The sequence below is a fragment of the Gymnoscopelus braueri genome (genome assembly GCF_963280865.1).
Source record: "Gymnoscopelus braueri genome assembly, chromosome: 7".
Taxonomy (NCBI): Eukaryota; Metazoa; Chordata; class Actinopteri; order Myctophiformes; family Myctophidae; genus Gymnoscopelus; species Gymnoscopelus braueri.
This window is the reverse complement of record NC_137608.1, coordinates 5721857-5736055: the sequence shown is the minus strand read 5'-3', so window position 1 is coordinate 5736055 and position 14199 is coordinate 5721857. Positions and strand designations below refer to the sequence as shown.

The following is a 14199-nucleotide window of genomic DNA, read 5'->3' as shown; positions in this document are numbered from 1 at the left end:
TAAAAAAATTGCGGAGAAAATAGCGCACAAGAAAAAGATGGCTGCCGTTCGTGTTTTGGGCTCACTCGAACTCGCCACCTGATTGGCCAACGTAAGCTGTCAATCACAGAACAATGAGCGACGACGCTGATAGGCGCGGCCGTTTGGCATACACAGCCAATATTGCAGAGAGGCGGTTCATGCCAGACTCACTCCAGGAATCAAATAGAAATGAGATTTCCGGAGGGAGGGTTTACCAGGCTAGCCTTCGGGTACAGTAATGGAAAAGGGTGCATTTGCATGTCTTTCACCAAGCTGCATGCATGGTCTGGAGAGAGGGCAATTTCTACAGACAAGGTGAAAGGGCAGGGGCTTGAGCCCCCTCTGATGTCTAGGTGTGAACGTGCCTGTCGCGGAGAGACATCAGATTTTGGAGTTTGGGAACCAGGGATAGAGACAATCGTCCAAGTTTGATTGAAATGCACAGGGATTTCTTTCTCCCCCCTCTTCATATTTCACACCGGTCTTATATATACTCCACCCTTCCAGACCATGCAGTGTGCCTCTTTCCAGGTATCTACGGTAACCGTGAAAGCAAAACACTTTGAAACTCCCCAACTCTAATGCTCCGCACAAGTCTTGGTACTGTCTTAGCTCTAAGGTGTTGCCTTGATTTCTGACAACAGGTTTCCAGAGATCTGACAAAATGAGAATTAGTCACAGAAGTGCATCATGTAGGAGTAGTTCTAGTCTGTCACTGGAAGCGGTCTTGGAGCTTTTGGGAACCCTAACAGCAGTGGTGTAAAATAACTAAGTACATTTACTCAAGTACTGTACTTAAATAAAATGTTGAGGTATTTGTACTTTACTTGAGTATTTCCACTACTTTTACTTCTACTCCACTGCATCTCAGAGGCAAATATTATACTTTTACTCCACTACAATTATTTTAAAACTTAAGTTACTAGTTACTTAGTAGATTTAGATTATTGTTAAAAAACATACAGTAACCACTTCAGCCCTAAATAAATTTCGGCCATTTGAAAATAGCCGATCTACAAGCTCAAATAGATCAGCTATTTTCAAATGATTTTTATACATTTTATACATTTGAAAACTTGTGTAATGGGACATTATGCCTAGCGAGTACTTTCTACTTTTGGTACTTTAAGTATTTGATACCAATACCTTTGTACTTTTAATCAAGTACATTTTGAATTCCGGACTTTCTACATTGCTGTATTGATACTTTTACTTAAGTAAAAAATGTGAGTACTTTTTCCACCACTGCCCTAACAGCATAAATAATAACGCAGGACTCGTGAGGAAATGGTTTCACCGTTGAGTCAACATGGAGTCCTGATTCATTCCAACAAGATCAATCTGACTCTCACCCTGCCAGGTCAAAATGGGAGCTAGATGGTTCTCAAACCTTTTTGGCTCAGGTCGCCCGCCGCAAATTGCTTTTTCATCCACGGCACTCCCTGAATTACATAGTTACTCATAGAACCTTTCATTTCTGTCATCTTACGGTAAAACGACAAACTTAACACATTCACTGCCAGGGGCTTTCTAATATTGGCAGGTAGCTTCTGCCAATATTAGCGTTCTAACAAATTTTTCAAGAACCACATAATATTTATCTCCAGTATGATTGATCCCCTGATGGTCGCTAATCACGGAGGGTTTCACTGTGCTTAAGTGAAAGAAAGAAAAAAAAGTCATCGTGACCTCCAGTTCTCTTGTTTTACCCAGGTGAAAATAGCTTGTTTTGCCAAAAATACATAGAACACAGGACAGTTTTTAAGTTGCTTGATTCATTATTTAGATATTTGATATTCATTTTATCAGACACGCCCCCTTCCTATACAGACCCATTGTAACTTCAAACTTCATTTTAACCATGTTAGATTCATCAAAAACACCCGTCCTTGGTTCTGGTGACTCATCCTGCCCTCCTAATGCCTGAGGGGCCCGTTTTTTTTTGGGAAAATGTAAAAATAAAATAAAATACAATAACATTTTTAAATAAAATAAATGAAAAAAGTAATCTGAAAAACACGCAGGAACATTCGGCAAAAATGTATCTGCTATTCTTGGCAGGGAGATTTGCTGTAGATCGAAAAAAAACGCACAGTCCGCTCAGGTCCGTTTTACTAAGTATAGACTATAGAGGGTCTAAGTGGTTAAACTGAAGTGATATTGATAAGTTCCAAATATTATCAAAGTATTTTGCGGCACCCCTGGACTTTTTGAACTGGTGCCATCTTATAATGAGCATGAGTGAGGACCAATTACCATACGATATATCATAAGATTACTGTAGGTCGTTTAACCCATTAATATATATATTAGCAGATCTACAAGCTCATAACGCGGCACCGAGTGCCGCGTTATGAGCTTGTAGATCTTCTATTTTTGAAAAATCATGAACATTTGTGAAGATCCTTGAATATATATATTTTTTAAAGGGAACATTTTTAACTCAAATCTTTGCTTCTGGGGGTCCCTGGAACAACATATTTTGAAATGGGGGTCCACGGCCAAATACATATAATTGTAGGGGGCCCTTGACATGAAAAAGTTTGAGAACCACTGATTATAGCAACACAGGTTTTTTCAAAAAACTGTTAGGATTTAGAAGACATTTGTAGAAACCCCAGAAGCAAAGATTTGAGTTACAAATGTTCGCTTTAAAAATATAAATATTCAAAGATTTGCACAATTTTTCATGATTTAAAAAAAAATAGCAGATCTACAAGCTCATAGCGTGGTACTCGGTGCAGCGCTATGAGCTTGTAGATCTGCTATTTTTGAATAGCCAAAGTTTCCCAGTCTTAATGGGTTAAGCCCTAATATATATTTTTTGCAAATAGCAGATCCACAAGCTCGCAATGTGTTGCGATGTGACGTTGTGAGCTTGTAGATCTGCTATTTTCACTATTTCTTAAAAGGGTTTTAAGCTCAGGAAGCTAAATATGCTTCCTGTGCATCTCCCCATTAGGGAGGGTCCTCTGGTCCCACTGGGAGGAGGAGGAGGACCCCCGGGGCAGACCCAGGACCAGATGGGGGGATTACATCCCCATGCTGGCAACCCCCAGGATGAAGGAGCTAATGTTGATTCTCTGCTGGAATTGTTACCTCCAAGACCAGACTCCAGATGAGTTCCAGTGGTGGAAAGTAACTAAGTGCATTTACTCAAGTACTGTACTTAAGTACAGTTTTGAGGTATTTTTACTTTACTGGAGTATTTCCAATTTTCTGCACTTTTACTTCTACTCCACTACATCTCAGAGGGAAATATTGTACTTTTACTCCACTACAATTATTTGACAACTTTAGTTACTTTATAGATTTTGATTATTATTACAAAATATACATTAAGCACCCTATATACATTTCGGCCATTTGAAAATAGCCCATCTACAAGCTCACAATGCGACGCATTGTGAGCTTGTAGAGCGGCTATTTTCAAAATATTTAAATGTTTTTGTTTTAAACTTGTGAAATGGGACATTCCTTACAATGAGTACTTTCTACTTTTGGTACTTTAAGTACATTTTGATACCAATACTTTTTGTACTTTTACTCAAGTAAATTTTGGATCTCGGACTTTTACTTGTAACAGAGTATTTCTACATTGCAGTATTGATACTTTTATAGTTTTACTTAAGTAGAAAATGTGAGTACTTTTTCAACCACCGGATGAGTGGTAGAGGATGGATGGATGGATGGACTTAAAGGAGTAGTTCCCCCAAAAAGCCTTGAATTCATGGAGATTTTGTCACATTCCTAAGCCAATAATTTGATGACCGGGTGGCTGCTCAGTATGTCTCTGTGAGTCTCCTACTGGATAGACTCATCGCCGGTCATCCAATTATTGGCTTAGGAATGTGACAAAAACATAATCAAGGCTTCATGGGGCGTGTTATTGATAGAAAATAAGTAATTTTCTGGGTGAACTACTCCTTTAAGAGGATAAAAATAGTTATGGTTGCATTTGCGGTATGTGGTGTGGTGTGTGCACGTGCTTGTTTGTGCATGTGTGTGTGTGTGTGTGTGTGTGTGTGTGTGTGTGTGTGTGTGTGTGTGTGTGTGTGTGTGTGTGTGTGTGTGTGTGTGTGTGTGTGTGTGTGTGTGTGTAGCCACAATGGCCCACCCATGGAGACAATAGATAGTGTTGTCCAGTCCAATCCTCTATATTTAAAACATTACAAAAAACAGTAGCATTGAACCACATTGCTGTGCACCCAGTAAAAATAGAATAAAAACCACTAACGGTGCATTATCAGTATATCAAATACCTCTCACCCCATTAGCAGTACACTCCAACCAAAGAAGGTTCTCTGGCAGTGGTTCTCTAACTTTTTCGTGTCAAGGACGCCGAAATTGATATATATTTGGCCGTGGAGCCCCATCTAAAAAAGTTTTTTTGTACTTGTAGCTTGTACATCTGCTATTTTTGAATAGCCAACGTATAAAAAGTGGTTGAAATGGTTGTGATGCTATATTAACTCCTTTAGCTGTGGACCTACTGGAACCACATCAGCCTGTTATAGCGCCACCAGGAGGCCGATTTTTGCAAAACCCATTTCTTGATATTACTCGTACAGGATTTGTCCAAAGATCACGCAAATGGAAGACATGCCACCCTTTTCACATTGTCCTGTTATAGTGCCACCAGGGTGACGATTTTAGCTAAACCCATTTCTTGATATTACTCCTACAGATTTTGTCCAAACTTCACGCAAATCGGTACACATTATCTCTATAGTCAAGATCAAGACGGATCTGTCCAATTTCATATTTTCATATTCCATCCTGCTTGGCAAATTTCAAACATTGCTGGCCCACGATAACCTACCTGACCTGGCAGAGACCTTTGCTCCGAGGAGCACTTTTTCTAATTGGTACCATGTCATTTATTGGACTATTTATGTTTAGTTAAGCTGCAGGACCACATTGGAAGTGTTTGATTACGCTTTGATGTGTTATCCTGGGTTTAAGTGAGATCTTGAGATTTTACTCGTACATCTTTTACCAAAATCAAATCAAACAGCGTTCCTCCGTGTTCTCCATATACACTAATACTAAATCTGAACAGTATTGTGTATTTGCGGCAAACAGACACTTTCTGCAAATCGACGTGGTTAAAAAAATCCATTAAAAAAGTGAAAACATTTCATTATCTTGACATTTCAATGTCTTTCACTGACATCCTGTATTTGTTAAATACAGATATATTGCAGATATATTGCCCGGTGATGGATCCGACCCTGGTGGTATTGTGTGATTGTCGAGACCACACGATTGGATTGGAACCAGGCCTGTGTGCAAACGGACCCTTAAACGGCTCTGTTAACTCTGAGGGTGTACAGATGGAACCAAATGGACCCGTAAGGGTCCATTTGGTTCCATCTGTGCACCCTCAGAGTTAAATAAACACTCAAGGTTTCACAGTGTAGATTGGGGTACCAGAGATTAAAACTAATAATAATGATAATGGTATCAAACGGGGGTCTCCAACCCCAATGCATATCATTGTTGTGGGGCAGAAACCTCCTATCTCCATATTCTAACTCAGTGGTTTTCAACCTTTTTCATGCCAAGAACCCCTAAATTGATATGAATTTGGCCACAGACCCCCATCTGAAAAGGTTTTGTGCCATGCAGGGACCCTCAGACGCAAAAATTTGAGTTACAAATGTTCGCTTAAAAAAAATATATATATATATATACAAAGACAGGCACACATTTTCAAGATTTTTCAAAAATAGCAGATCTACAAGCTCATAGAGCGGCACTCAGTGTCGCGCTATGAGCTTGTAGATCTGCTATTTTTGAATAGCCAAAGCTAAGTGGTTAAAATGATTGTGACGCTACGTTAACTCTCTATTTCGATCTACAAGCTCAAAACGTGTTTTGAGCTTGTAGATCTGCTACTTTTGCTTACTTGTGAATTTTAATCCTGAAAAAGTACCAGTTTATTGACATATGAGGTTTCCACCCGACAAGAGACGATATCAAACTGGGGATCCTTGAAATAAAGCATAACAACAAAAAGGTTGAGGATCACTGAGTGTAGATATATTGCCCAGCGCTAAGAGCTCCAGGGCTCTTGGTGGGATTGTGTGATTATTCAGACCACAGGATTGCCGGCTGTTTTTTGTATTTTTTTTGTGGGGGGGGGGGGGGGGTGAGTGATGGTGTTTCATGTACTTTCACTCCTCCTGGGACCGACTGCAGTCTCCTCTCAGCATGGGGCATTTTGCATTCGCAAAAACGTGCAGTTCTCACAGTGTTTACCAATTCTCGTCAAATCACCCCCCCCCCCCCTCCTCCTCCCATTCCTTAAGGGTGTAATTTTGCGTGTGTGTGTGTGTGTGTGTGTGTGTGTGTGTGTGTGTGTGTGTGTGTGTGTGTGTGTGTGTGTGTGTGTGTGTGTGTGTGTGTGTGAGCAACAAAATCGGTGAGGCTAACCCATTCCTGACCTACAGCGACGCGAGCGAGAAGAAGGGATTAAAAAGGGATTAACAATCGCTTTCAATCATCGACCATGCTGCTGACCTCCTGCGAACGACGACAGCCATGTGGAGCAGGCAGCCATGTGGAGCAGGCAGCCATGTTGTTCAACCCCCGCAAAAAATAAAAAAAAATGCTCTCTGTGTCGTCTCTGGTTGAGCAAGTTTTCTCACTTGGTCAGCATCCCACCACCAAACCTTTTTTTTTTTGTAATTGGTTAACCCATTTAGACCGGGAACGCATCTATGTCTTTAGATTTGAGCTAAACAAAATAGCATTATTTTACACTTTGGCTATTCAAAAATAGCAGATCTACAAGCATGTAGCGCGGCACTTGGAGATCTGCTATTTTTGAATTGTGAAAATGTGTGCAAATCTGTGAATATACGTATATATTCTTTGAAAGAGAACATTTGTAACTCAAATCTTTGCTTCTGGGGGGGGCCATGGAGCCCAATATTTTGAGATGGGGGGGTCCAAGGCCAAATAATTTGGGGGGTTCTTCACAATTATGAAAAAGTTTGAGAACCACTGATATATAGCAACATGCGTTTAAAAAAAAAAACTGATTTAGAAGACATTTGTAGAATCCCCCAGAAGCAAAGATTTGAGTTACAAATGTTCGCTTTAAAAATATATATATTCAAAATTCATTTGTACAAATAGCAGATTTACAAGTTCATAGCGCGGCACTCGGTGCAGCGCTATGAGCTTGTATATCTGCTATTTTTTATATCCAAAGAAATCTAAAAATGACACAGATGCGTTCCCGGTCTTAAAAGGGTTAATAAGATTGGCACGGCCCTTTGCAGAGAAAAAAACCATGATGTCTCATTTACACAACTATTTGCCTTAAACAATTTGCTCGGCCTCGGGACGCAGCGCCGGTTCTCCTGAGAGAGCACGCTGAAACAGCGGGTTCTCAAAAGTGGGGTCCCGTCCTTGAAGGGGGTTCCCTAGCTAAATTAAGCAATCAGTTTAACCACTTAAAGTAGGTTAAAGGTTTAATGACATTCACTTTTACACCACATTCAAAGTCTTTGTCCTGGTCCTTCAAAAGTGTACAAAAAGTTTTAAGTGAAAATTCCATTCCAGTGATCCATGGCAGGTGTTTTTCTCTCACATTTCTAAAGCCTTTTCAACTGCAATGAAAAAAGAAATCTTTGCCTGCGGGTGTCGCTGGTGAGGGATTTTGCCTGTCAATCATCGCCTCTGCTCCGCCCCCCCAAAGGAAAGGATAGGGGAGGGGAGGGGCGATGAGGAGAGTGGGCGGGATTAATCGACTGTGACCTCACTGTCGAAGGGCCAAGCTCAGATTACTTTTCAGCCTATTTATTCAGAAAACCCCAGACCACAGAAAATCCACTGAATGTTCTAAGTTCAGGTTTTTTGGGTGTAATTGAGGTCATAAAACCCCAAATAAAACATTGAAAATAAAAAAAGTGAAAATGAATGTCATGATACCTTTAAAGTACCTCAAAGTTGTACATGACGACTATACGGTACTTGAGTAGATTTGAAAACTGGAAGCAACACATAACCGACATTAGTGAAAAGAAAACCAGTGGTGGAAAAAAACTAAGTACATTTACTCAAGTGCTGTACTTAAGTACAATTTTGAGGTATTTTTTACTTTACTAGAGTAATTCCAATTTTCAATACTTTTACTTCTACTCCATTACATCTCAGAGGCAAATATTGTACTTTCACTCCACTACGATTATTTGAAAACTTTAGTTACTAGTTACTTTGCAGATAAACATTATTATATTATAAAACATACATTAACCACTTCAGCCCTATTATACACATAGGCTATTTGAAAATAGCCGATCTACAAGCTCACAACACGTCGAATTGTTGAGCTTGTAGAGCTGCTATTTTCAAACATTTTGTACTTTTATTTTTGGTCATTTAAGTATATTTTGATGCCAATACTTTTGTACTTTTACTCAAGTAACATTTTGAACACAGGCCTTTTACTTGTAACAGAGTATTTCTACAATGCAGTATTGATACTTTTACTGAAGTAAAAAAAAAAATTGTACTTTTTCCACCACTGGTAAAAACAGACTTGTGTAACTGTACTTGGACAGTTTTTTTGGGGGGGTTGTTAGTTTTTGTTTTTTTTTACGTCTACACAAAATCTCCTTTCCAAAAGTAGCCGATCTATAAGTGGTTAAAAAGACCACCAAGACCTGGAGCCACAACCCCCCTCCCCCCCACACCCTCTCAAAGAGAAAAGAAGAAAAAAAAAAAAAATACCACCAGTCATATTTCTCTCTAGTAATGGGTCTATTTATGGGTCTATTTCAATTTTCAATGTCATCAGTTTCATCCCATCCAACATTGTCTGTGAAATATGGTTTCCCCGTCATTATGGGATGTTGTGTTTTGTAGGCCGTTGACAGTTTTGTATTTATTTAATCCATTGTGTTAGTTTTCCATGAATGATGAAAATTGGTGGTTTCAAAACTTTTAAACGGTAGTAACATAATTGTGAGCTACTGTGCACACAACACTGACCACGAATATATCTACGCATTGTTTGAGACACAAACGTGAATAAATCATAACACAACATTGATATATGAATGATTATAAACATTAATATAATATGATTACAACATTTAATATTAAAAGGAATGTTGTATTGTGATGTAATTCTTAGAATAATTCCATACACTGAAAAAATAATGGAGCCAACTGGAACCAGAACTGGTTCTTCAGAATGATGCCGTAGGCGTAGAAGAAAATGTTTTGGTTCAGACCAGAATTCTTTAAAGAACCGTTTATTGTAATGGTTCTATAAAGATCAGAAAAAAGCTGATTGTAGATCAGCTTTTTTCAAACCATCTTAACTGGCTCCTCTCCAAGTAAAGGGGCAGCAGCTCTGTTCCCAGTCTCTCCAGAGTGACTGAGCTGCTCATCTTATGAGCCAGTGTTGCCAGATTTTGTGAAGAAAATAAGAAACCAGGTCTATGAAAAAGACTAGGCCACATGAGCACTTTAACCCCTATATACAACGCTTACTTGAAAGTACCTGCAACCGGCAACTACCAATATTTACAAACGACTTTACAGAAAAACAAGCCCAAAGTCGCTTAAAATCGCAGACGTGGCAACACTAACCCTATCCCTCAGGGAGATCATTTAGGCCGTTTGAATCAGAGATATTATTTTTATTCTTCTATACGGACGGAAGGACGGATGGACGGATGGACGGACGGATCGTGATATCTGTGGAACGCTGTGGTATTGCTTCTTTTAACTTAAAGGGCAGTTAGGGGTAATATATTTTTGGGGGAGGGGACATGAAAAAAATTATAATAATAATACAATATATGAATCATAAATGTAAAAATACAGCCCCCTAGCACATTAGAAGGACAACTAAAGTCTGGGGCGCACACAGAGCCCAGAGGAGACGTTAAAATGACCCCAGAAGTGTTTTAAAGTGAAATACCCCTTTAAGTAAAAAAAAAAGAAAAAAGAAAAGAAAAATGGGAGCAGCAGCAGCAGTGATGGAGAATGATGGCCTGTTAAAACAGACATCAGGGTGGAGCTGACGTCTCAGTAAGTCATGTCAAACACCTGCTTCACTAGCAGTTTAACAGCTAAACCCCGCATATTACACATGTCATTACAACCGCACGGGTCACCTGTGTAAAATATTAATGTCGGGTTAACTCCCACACCTGTTTGCTGTCGCCGCTCCTTTCTTCTCGCAAACCCGAAGGAAACTCGGCTCATTTTTTTTGGTCATTTCTTTTTCTACCCTCAAATTATCCTTCTGGTGAAGATAATGTTTTTTTAAACTCAACTTCTGAGGTTTCAAAAAAGCACGAAAAGGAAAAGAGGGGAGAGGGAGGGAGGGTGTCAACGCAGGTGTGAAACTGGAATGATAGTTACTGTTTAAATGCAAAACGGTCACCGTATATTCTTAGATAAATGTCTACCACACACATACAGCACACACACACGTTTGTATTACTATACTTGTGAGGACGTCAATATATTAGGACAGTGATATTATGAACTGGCATTTTTACATTTTTGGGATATTTCTTTGCAATTTTTAACCCTAGCCCTGAAGCTGAAAATAGCCAATCTATAAGCTCACAATGTGTCATACTGCGACGCGTTGTGAGCTTGTAGATCGGCTATTTTCGGTGCACGACATCAGCGTGCAACTAAGTATTATCAGGCATCACGCCAAACCTATACTGTATCCTAACCTGAATCTTTTCCTAATTGTCTGTACAATATGTTTTAACCAGAAAACAACCATTTCTCTCGTCAGGACCAGGATCATTGTTCCCTCAAAGTATATTTCTGAAATTCTACTATACTTGCGGGGACATTTGGCTCTCACAAGTAAAGCAGAAACACGCACGCACGCGCACACACACACACACACACACACACACACACACACACACACACACACACACACACACACACACACACACACACACACACACACACACACACACACACACACACACACACACACACACACACACACACACAGAGAGAGAGAGAGAGAGATAAAGCCAGAGGAACTAGGCTAAGTAAAGAGAAAGCCTGTAATCGTGTGTTGTCTAACGCTGTCATGTCCGTAAATCAGGTTGTTTTTATGGCCCCTGTGGTGCTTCTAAAAGGACCCCCTAGCCCCCCCTGGCACTGTGGCCTCTCTATAGGTGCGGTGCAGTCAGTCCCAGGACCCCCGGTGACCCTGTACCTGCGGCCTGAAGGCAGCAGCGGCGCCCCTCCCACCGAAGGCCCAAAAACCACCTGAGAACAACGCAACGTAACGTCTCCATTTCGAACAATAGTACTTAAGCACTTTTCAACCTGCTGTCCCCTAACTTTGGCCCGTGTCATTATCTGCCTATAAATCCGGGCTATTATGGAGGGGCAGCCATAGCTGAATGGGTAGAGATGATGATGCCTGCCGCCTGGGAAAACAGAAGGTCCCTGGATCGATGTGTCGAGGTATATATCCCTGTATCCCTGAGCAAGACACTTAAACCATTAAGACCCGGAACGCATCTGTGCAAACCATTATTTTATACTTATACTATTCAAAAACAGCACATCTACAAGCTCATAGCGCGGCACCGAGTGCCGCGCTATGAGCTTGTGGATCTGCTATTTTTTGAAAAATCGTAAATATGCAAATCATTGAATATATATGTGTTTTTATAAGCGAAAATGTTTTACTTAAATCTTTGCTTCTGGGGGGGTCCTTGGAACAACATATTTTGAGATGGGGGTCCGCGGCCAAATACATATAATTTTGGGTGGTCCTTGACATGAAAAGAAGTTTGAGAACCACTGATTATAGCAATATTTTCAAAAAAACTGATTTAGAAGACATTTGTAGAATCCCCCAGAATCAAAGATTTGAGTTTATTTGCAAATATTTTCATGATTAAAAAAAAAATAGCCAAAGAAATCTAAAAAGGAACACAGATGCGTTCCCGGTCTTAATGGGTTAACCCCTAACACAGTCCCCTTGTAAAGTTCTGGATGAGCTTACAGTAAAAGCAATTACCGTCGTCTTTTTTTTTTCCACACTGACATACCTGAAGAATATCGTTGTTGTCGGGCAGAAACCTCCTATCTCCATATTCTAACTTTTGGTGTTTTTTCATAAATTGACGCCCCTACTTGATCATACTACAGCGTCACACGTAAGTATCAAAAGGAGCAGATCTACAAGCTCCTAGATCTGCTACTGCAAGATGGTTGGAGCCAGAATCTGTCCCTGTCCACCACGAGGCTATAATAGACGAGAATAGACTCTGTGCAACTCAAGAGGAATAAAATAAAGAACTAATCTTAAAGCCCATATCCCCCCCCGCCCCCTGACTAAACTATAATAAATAATTACTTTTAAAATGACATTTTCTGTGTCATTTTAAGATTTATTTGGCTATAAATCGCGCTAGGAGCTTGTAGATTTGCTATTTTAGAAAAATCATGAAAATTTGAATATATATCTTTGAATATACAGTATATATTATTTTAAAGTGACATTTATTTACTCAAATCTTTGCTTTTGGGGGTCCCTGGAACAACATATTTTGAGATGGGGGTCCGCGGCCAAATACATATCATTTTGGGGGTCCTGAAAAAGTTTGAGAACCACAATAGATATATCATTGCACCATATGTTTTTTTTAACTTTTTGGATTTGGAAGACATTCGTAGAATCCCAGAAGCAAAGATTTGAGTAAAAAAATGTTTAAAAAAATATATATTCAATGATTTGCACACATTTTCAAGATTTTTCAAAAAACAGCAGATCTACAAGCTCATAGTGCTTTGAGCTTGTATATCTGCTGTTTTTGAATAGCCAAAGAAATCTTAGAATGACACAGGTGCGTTCCCGTAATGAATGGGTTAATGATAACGTTCGGTAAACAGTGGCATCAAACACACGCTGCACACTCCAGGTGTGTCAGAGAGAGACAGACAGAGATCTCTTTGTCTAATGCCTACAGAAAATAGTCTCTGTCGGGGGTGGAAAACCTCATATGTCCGAATAGTGTTACTTTTCAGGATGCAAATTCAAAAAACATCAAAAGTAGCAAAATCGACAAGCTCAAAACACGGCGTGAAGCGACACGTTTTCGAGCTTGTCAATACTTTTTGTGTGACGCTGTAGTATGATCAAGTAGGGCGTGCTAATTTACGAAAAAAAACACAAAAAGTTAAAATATGGATAGGCGGTTTCTGCATTGACAGCAACGCTATGGATACAGGGGTTCAAAGTGGTTAAAACGACATAGTCATAGTTATCGTTCTTGGCGTAGGCCTGTCACAATTATTACATAATCGGCTAATCGCAGTTATTAGAGATAATCGCAATAAATCGCAATATTTTGCATAATCGTCATCATTTCCATGTTAAAACTTTTTTTTTCTTTCTTTTCTTTATAGTGGAAATAGCAGATCTACAAGTTCAAAACACGCCACATTTTGCGCTTGTAGATCGTCTATTTCCACTATTTATGTTTATTATTTAAGTATAAGGTCATTAAATATGTATAAATAGCAGATCTACAAGCTCATAGCGCGGCACCGAGTGCCACGCTATGAGCTTGTAGATCTGCTATTTTTGAAAAATCGTGACTTTTTTTTTTTTTTTTCAAAAAACGGTTTGGATTTAGAAAACATTTTTAGAATCGGCCTAATCACAATTATTTGAGTGACAATTAAATTTGAGTTGAGTAAAATGTCCTAATCGTGACAGCCCTATCTGACAGGCCTTTCTTCGGTCAGGATCGGGTGGTCCCCCATGGCTCGACAATGGGCTGTAAAACCCCTGCATTAACCAATCATGGAAATAACGGCTCTTCCGCGGCTCCTTTCCCCTTCATTTTCCCACCTCTACCTCCGTGAAAGGTGGAGGAGTGACCGCTTGACCAGCTGTCCCCTGCGTCAGGGGTCAGGTCATGTGTCTGTTCCTGTCATAACGCGGACACACACACACACACACACACCGTTATCTCTTTAAAACGAGCAAGGCCGTAAACCGCCAAGACTTCCTTTCTTTCTCTATCTATCTGCTATCTTTTTTTTTAATGTTTGGTCGAGATGTGTTGATCCTACCTTGCCCGAGGGCAAACGCAGGAGGGAAGTTGCAGGATCTAAGAACAGGGGACCCTGAAGGACATTCAGGAATTT

The 14199-nt window shown here is 39.9% G+C and overlaps 1 protein-coding gene across 1 annotated transcript in view; it reads right to left on the bottom strand.

The window, feature by feature from the left end:
- The window catches only part of LOC308089234 (DNA repair protein XRCC4-like), a 97877-nt gene that overhangs the window by 56843 nt on the left and 26835 nt on the right, over positions 1 to 14199 (bottom strand). The gene's annotated exons all lie outside the window — the stretch shown is intronic.